Consider the following 6,192-nt stretch of genomic DNA (forward strand, 5'->3'; position numbering starts at 1 on the left):
AAGGATAGGGAAGGGAAGGGGGTGTGGGGGAGTTTATTTTGTCATTGTTTAATCTGATGGCAAGAGAATTCATTTATGGTTTCATGTTCCTACTTGGAAAAATCCTACTCCCAGCTGTGTCATCCCGGCAATGAAATGAGTGAAAAGCACTTATTACTGAAGGAAAGTCTTAGGAGAGTGACATTTATTTTCACCTACCAATGACTAAATTAAGAACAGCCATATCATGACCTGAAGCTCTTGATGTGAAAGCAGCACCAACAGAAAATAAGATAACACACAGACGCCATGTGGCTAGACACAAAGGAAGGCCACAAACAAGAAAACTGGAGAGCAAAGCTGATCAGGACATAGTTGCAAACCCAGAGAAAAAAGCAGGCAAGACACAAGAAGAATTACCCAGAATTCCTGTGAGAAGACGCCAACAAAGCTCTGTGACAGGGTCACTTTTCATTTTGGGAGTGAGAAGTTGAATTTCAGGAATTTTGGGGTGGTAATGAATGAGTGAGTTAAAGGACTGAATCATAAAAAGGTGTCATGCACATCTGAGGCCAAGAAAGAGCTCTGAACCTGTATTGGCAGAACCAAATTATAAACTGGTGTTATGGGTTGGTTGGTTAAACAGGAATGCTGGAAAGGTACTACCTCATTGACTGAGAGAGGGTTGGGTGACATGTACTATATGTGAACGTTAATCATATCTGAAGACTTTGGGTGGAACACATCTGTTGGTGAAACCAATTTGAGGGCCATGTCAATTGCGTTGTAAAGAGTTACTAATCCAGTCCCAGAATCAGTAGATTCCAATCACTCCAATTGTGACATGGGATCTTTTAGAGTCAGCAAAACAAGCTGATAAATTAGTTTAACACATTCAGAAAAAAAAACTACCTCCAACAATATATTGCTCCCTTGGTTTTGTACTTAAGTGACACCAAGGATTATGTGCTCAGGACCTGAAATAGGTCTAGATTTATCACTCAGAAACAACAGTTCTACTGCTGATCTAAACTAACATGTCAGTCACAGGGATTCTAGATGATTTGACAAGGTTTGAAAGGGAAATCATTTCACTGTAATTGTCAAACCAATATGTCATGATTATTTACATTCCATACATAAAACTTTGCAAAGTCATGCACCTCTTTATGAATTAATCACTGTAGTAAATTCTATCCTATCTGCTACCTGAGAGTAAGGTGTGCCTACAAAGAAAATTATTGATAAGCTGCAGCACTATGATATAATTTTATCTCTATTCGCAGGTTATTCATAACGCAGGAGTAATGAGCACGTCATGGAGTTTGAGCTCTTAGATAACCCAAACCAGTTTCAGTTTATTCTGTTAATTTTATAGTTCAACAAGGACAAGGTCATTCAAGGAACTTAAATGCCCACTGCTGTCTTACGTTATAACCATGGGAACATTGAACTTTTACCATTGTTTGAACCCCATGACATTTATTCGGGTTTCCCAATAACATCTTTGCAAAGCTTGACACTCTACTGTAATAGTGTCTAAGAAAACATAAAAGCACAATCATATAACAGCATTTTTTCAAACATGCAAACATTTTACTTTTTAATTTTTTTTAAGTGCAATATTTGCATCACCTTTATTCAGGTCTTCTTTCAGCTTTTATCATTCCATCAACAAAGAGGATTACTGTTTTCAGCTTTTGATATGGCCGCTCTTAATGCAGCCGGAGGTGGGTGAAAATAAATGCCGGGCTCCTAAGACTTCCCCTTAGTAACAAGTGCTTCTCTCTCACTTCATTGCTGGAGTGACACACCTGAAACTAGGATTTTTCCAAGGAGGAATTTGAAATCAAAATGACCAAATTACCCAGTCTGATCCAAACATTAAACCCCTGCTGGCTTAGCGATAACTGTAATTCATACCTAAGTTACTAGCGCATATATTTCTAATGAAGAAAAATTAAAGTGGCCAGAGAACAGACACAAACATTCGTCAGATGATTTTCTCAAGGTACATTGTATAGCAGACTCTCGCGTGTGGTAGGAAAACTGCCATGTTCACAATTTTAAACAAGTTATTTCAGTGTGGAAACAGATTCAAAGGAAATCTTCCACTTATTGTCCTCCACTCCTTGAATGAGTGTACTATGTCTTGTTGGGTTGGATATTGCAGTTGCAGTCATCCTCCAGCACCTTGCACAAATAAGGATTGAGAGAGGGTAGATGAATTGAACAGATATTTTGTGTTGGTCATCACTAGATGGGCTCCAAGTAATATCCTGGAAATTGCTGTAAATTAGGAATTGAAAAGAATGGAGGAACTCAAGAAAATTATAATTACTAGGGAACTAATGCTGAGTAAATTGTTGGGATGGCAAGTAGACAAGTCCCCGGGTTCCAATGGATTCATCCTAGGCTCTTCCAAAGTAGCTTGTGAAATAGTTGATCCATTTTTTAACTGTCCAGAACTCTTAGATTTGGGGAAGGTTCTTTTAGATTGGAAAATATCTAATTTAGTTCCTTTATTTAAAAGGTGAGGGAGGCAGAAAGCATGGAATTACATGCCAGATGTCTTAAAATCTGTCTTCAGCAAAATGTGAGATGTTGTTATTAAAGATGTTATAACAAGGCACTTGAATAAGTTCAAGGTAATCTGACAGTCACATAGTTTTGTTAAAGGATAATCATATTTAACAAACGTATTGGAGTTATTTGAAGAAGTAACTTGTGTTTTAGATAAAGAGGAATCAGTGATATATTGTATATACATTTCCAGGTGCCATGTCAAAAGGTACTGCAAAAAATAAAAGTTCATAATGTTGGGGTAATAGGTTGGCATGGAAAGTCGATTGGCTGGCTAACAGGAAGCAAAGAGTAGGAATACAATTTTCAGGCTGGCAAGATGTCATGAGTGACGTGCCACAGGGATCAGTGCTGGGTCCTCAATTCTTTGTAATTTATATAAATGATTTGAATGAAAGGACCTAAGGTAGAGTAGCTTGATTTGCTGATGACAAAAATTTAGGAAGTTGGGACCCCAGCTGATGAGTGTCAATGGACAACTTCCTGTATTATCTCTGTTGCCATTCTTAAACAAAGGAACAACTTTGCTATTCTTCACCTTTGGGACCTCACCTTTGACTAAAGAGAACACATATTTTGGACTATGCCCCAGCAATTTCCTCTCTCACCTCCCTCAGTATTCTGGCATAGATTCCATCAGGTCTTGGGGATCTTCATGCTTTTCAAAACACTGAAGACCTCCTTTTGTATATTGACTTGCCCTAAAATACCCTGTTTGCCAATGTCATTTCATGGTGTCTTTCAGCCCTTCTAATTCATTGTTTAAGTTCATTCCTGCTTTCTTTATATTCCTCAAACCTGTTGACCGTCTTCCATTTCCCAAACCTTGCTTATGCTTCCTTTATTTTACTGACTAACCTCACAATTTCTCTTGTTCTCCAAGATTCCCTGAACTTTCACAGGAACATGCTGGTCCTGACTATAATTAACTGGCCTAACAAAGGCTTCTCTCAGTCTTGAATGCTCTAATTGTCCCAGGCTGCCACTGGTTTTTGCTGACTGGTGCTGTTTTGTGGACAAATAATGCTTCCTACTGTCCCTCCTGAATACCTGACTCAAATATTAGGAATATGTTCTTGATTTTTCCACTGGAGTATACTGATTTGCTGTATATACAACATTGAGTAGCATTTTAAACACCAAGGTGAGATTATTCATCATTCTTCTCAGCCCAAAAGAACACATCCCAACTTTATCCATCTGTCCTTGTGGCTCAACCAGCTAAGGCCCAACCTGACTTTGGGGAATTGCAGTGTACTTATTCCAAAAACTGTTCATGCCTGATCTGCCAAACCAGAAATCTGTCCTGTTCTTCCCATCTTCATTCAATCTGTCAAGGAACATTGTGCGAAAGATATTTGCTAGGTACTGACAGCAGTGTTATGATCCATCCATTCACTACAGTTGCTGAGTTTCCCTTTCTTTGGCAGCTCGATGAGTATTTCTTATCTCCAATCCTCTGGGATATCCTCTGCATTTCCAACTGTATTGAAGAGGTCTGTGCACTCTGTTAAAATGCTGTTTGTGCCACATTTCAACAGATCTACTAGATCTTGTTGATCCCAGGTGCCTTTATTGATCTTTAGGCTTTTTGAACCTCTGATCTGGCAATTTCTCCCAGGCTGAAGTTCAGATGTAGAGGTGTGGTGCAATCATCAAATTTAAATGTTGAATTGGGGCTGGGCTGGTTTACAATCCGAGTAGAACTTTATGCTCAGTGAAGCAATGGCCTTTCAGGCTAAACTATATCAAATATTAATTGTGCCATTTTTTCACCTTTCATGGAGTGGTTTTCTCATGGGGCCCAGAGAGTGTTCTCGTCTCAGTAACTATGTGTCAAACCCTTATAACACATCACTTGTCTGACACTAGCCCCATCCTTTCACTGACTGGAGGCAGAAGTACTCATCACTGCCTGGACTTCCTGGAGTACCTAGCATCAGCACTTTACTTGAGGCCAATGTACCCTTGCAGCCTATAGCTGTTCTGCAAGGTCTTTTTTTTCCTAGGTATAGCAAACAAGGGGAAATCGATTCCCCATTTTGCAGCCAGGGACCTGGGAGGTCCAGATGGATGGGATGATGCAGAGAGGGTCATTTTCTTCCCCCAAGACCACTAGAGGATGCCCCAACAGTAGACCCTGCCAGCCTGATTCCAGGTTGCCACCCAGGCCAGTGTGGCCTGCAGTGGGACAACCAGCAGTGCAGAAAGAAAGTCAATGGTTTTCTGCATTCCAATAGGTAAGGGTCACCATCTTCTCTCTGCGACCTCACACTCATTCTCTTTCTGCTGTTGCCCCCACCTCCCACCAATAATCATGCCATTCCACTCTTACTGTCACATGCAGCATCTTCCCTCACCATCTGTTATCCACTCAGTTCCCCCACACCAGCAAACCTGTACTCCCCTGCATCTCTTACTCACAAGGGACCCCTCACCACCTTTCCCTCGCCTACACTTGCACTAACAGCTCTGCCACCCACAATAGGCTGCCCGCCAACAGAAAGAGCCAAGCTGGGTGGTGCAATCCCTAACAGTCAGCCCCTCAACCCCTGGGAGAAGCAAATCCTGACTATGCCCTGTCCTGATAATGGATGCCATCATTGACTTACACTGCCAGGACAATCGGCCCTGTCTCCTTCACCTTGGTTACACACCTTAGTCTGTGAGACATGGCCACTTAGCTGATGCATACAGTGAATTTGCTGTTTAGGAGGCTGGCACATTGTGCAGATGTGACATTGACATAACATGGTGCTATGTATAAATACGTCCCCGCCTTGAATGATGACCACAGTAGGTGCTTGGCTTTCTGTCTGCACTAAACAGCAAGAAAAGACAGATGTACCTTGAGCCTGTTAGCTCTGGCTGAGGCAGACAGTGTTGCAGCAGCATTGCAATGGGAGATTCTGATGCACTCTGAAATGCAACAGTGAAGAGCTAATGCAAGGCTTACAGGCAAAAAAAATCAGAATATTCAGAAACAGACAGATTTATACAGAAATTGAAATAAAGCAAAATCATTTTGATGTTTTATGTGGGCATTAGAGGTAGAGAGGGATTCAGTTGGCTGGACAGTAGGTTTGTGATGCAGAGTGATGCCAACAGCGTGGATTCAATTCTGACACCAGCTGAGGTTATCATGAAGGACTCTCCTTCTCAACCCTTCCTCTTGCCTGAGACATGGTGCCCCTCAGGTTAAACCACCAGCAGTAATCTCTCTGTTGCCTTCCTTAATGGAACAACATTAGGAAGTCTCCAGTTCTCTGGAACTTTGCCTGTGACACAAAGATTTCAAATGAGACCCCATCACTTTCCTCCCTTGCCTGCCTCAGTATTTTGCAATTGATCTCATCAGGTCTTGGGACTTGTCTACCTTAATGCTTTTTAAACAGCTAACAGTACCTCCTTTTTTGTTTGAAATGCCCTAGAATGTCACCATACCCATCTGTAGATGCACCATTCAGCCTGTCTTTCTCCTTTGTCAATACTGACTTGAAATATTTGTTAAGGACCTTACCCACTTACCTCAGCCCCATGCTGAAATTTCTTCCTTTTTCCTCCATTGGACCTACCCTTTCCCAAGCTACCCTCTTGCTCCTTAAGGATTGCTTTTGCATCCTCTTCAAT

The sequence above is a fragment of the Hemiscyllium ocellatum genome, chromosome 15, assembly GCF_020745735.1.
Source record: "Hemiscyllium ocellatum isolate sHemOce1 chromosome 15, sHemOce1.pat.X.cur, whole genome shotgun sequence".
Classification (NCBI taxonomy): Eukaryota; Metazoa; Chordata; class Chondrichthyes; order Orectolobiformes; family Hemiscylliidae; genus Hemiscyllium; species Hemiscyllium ocellatum.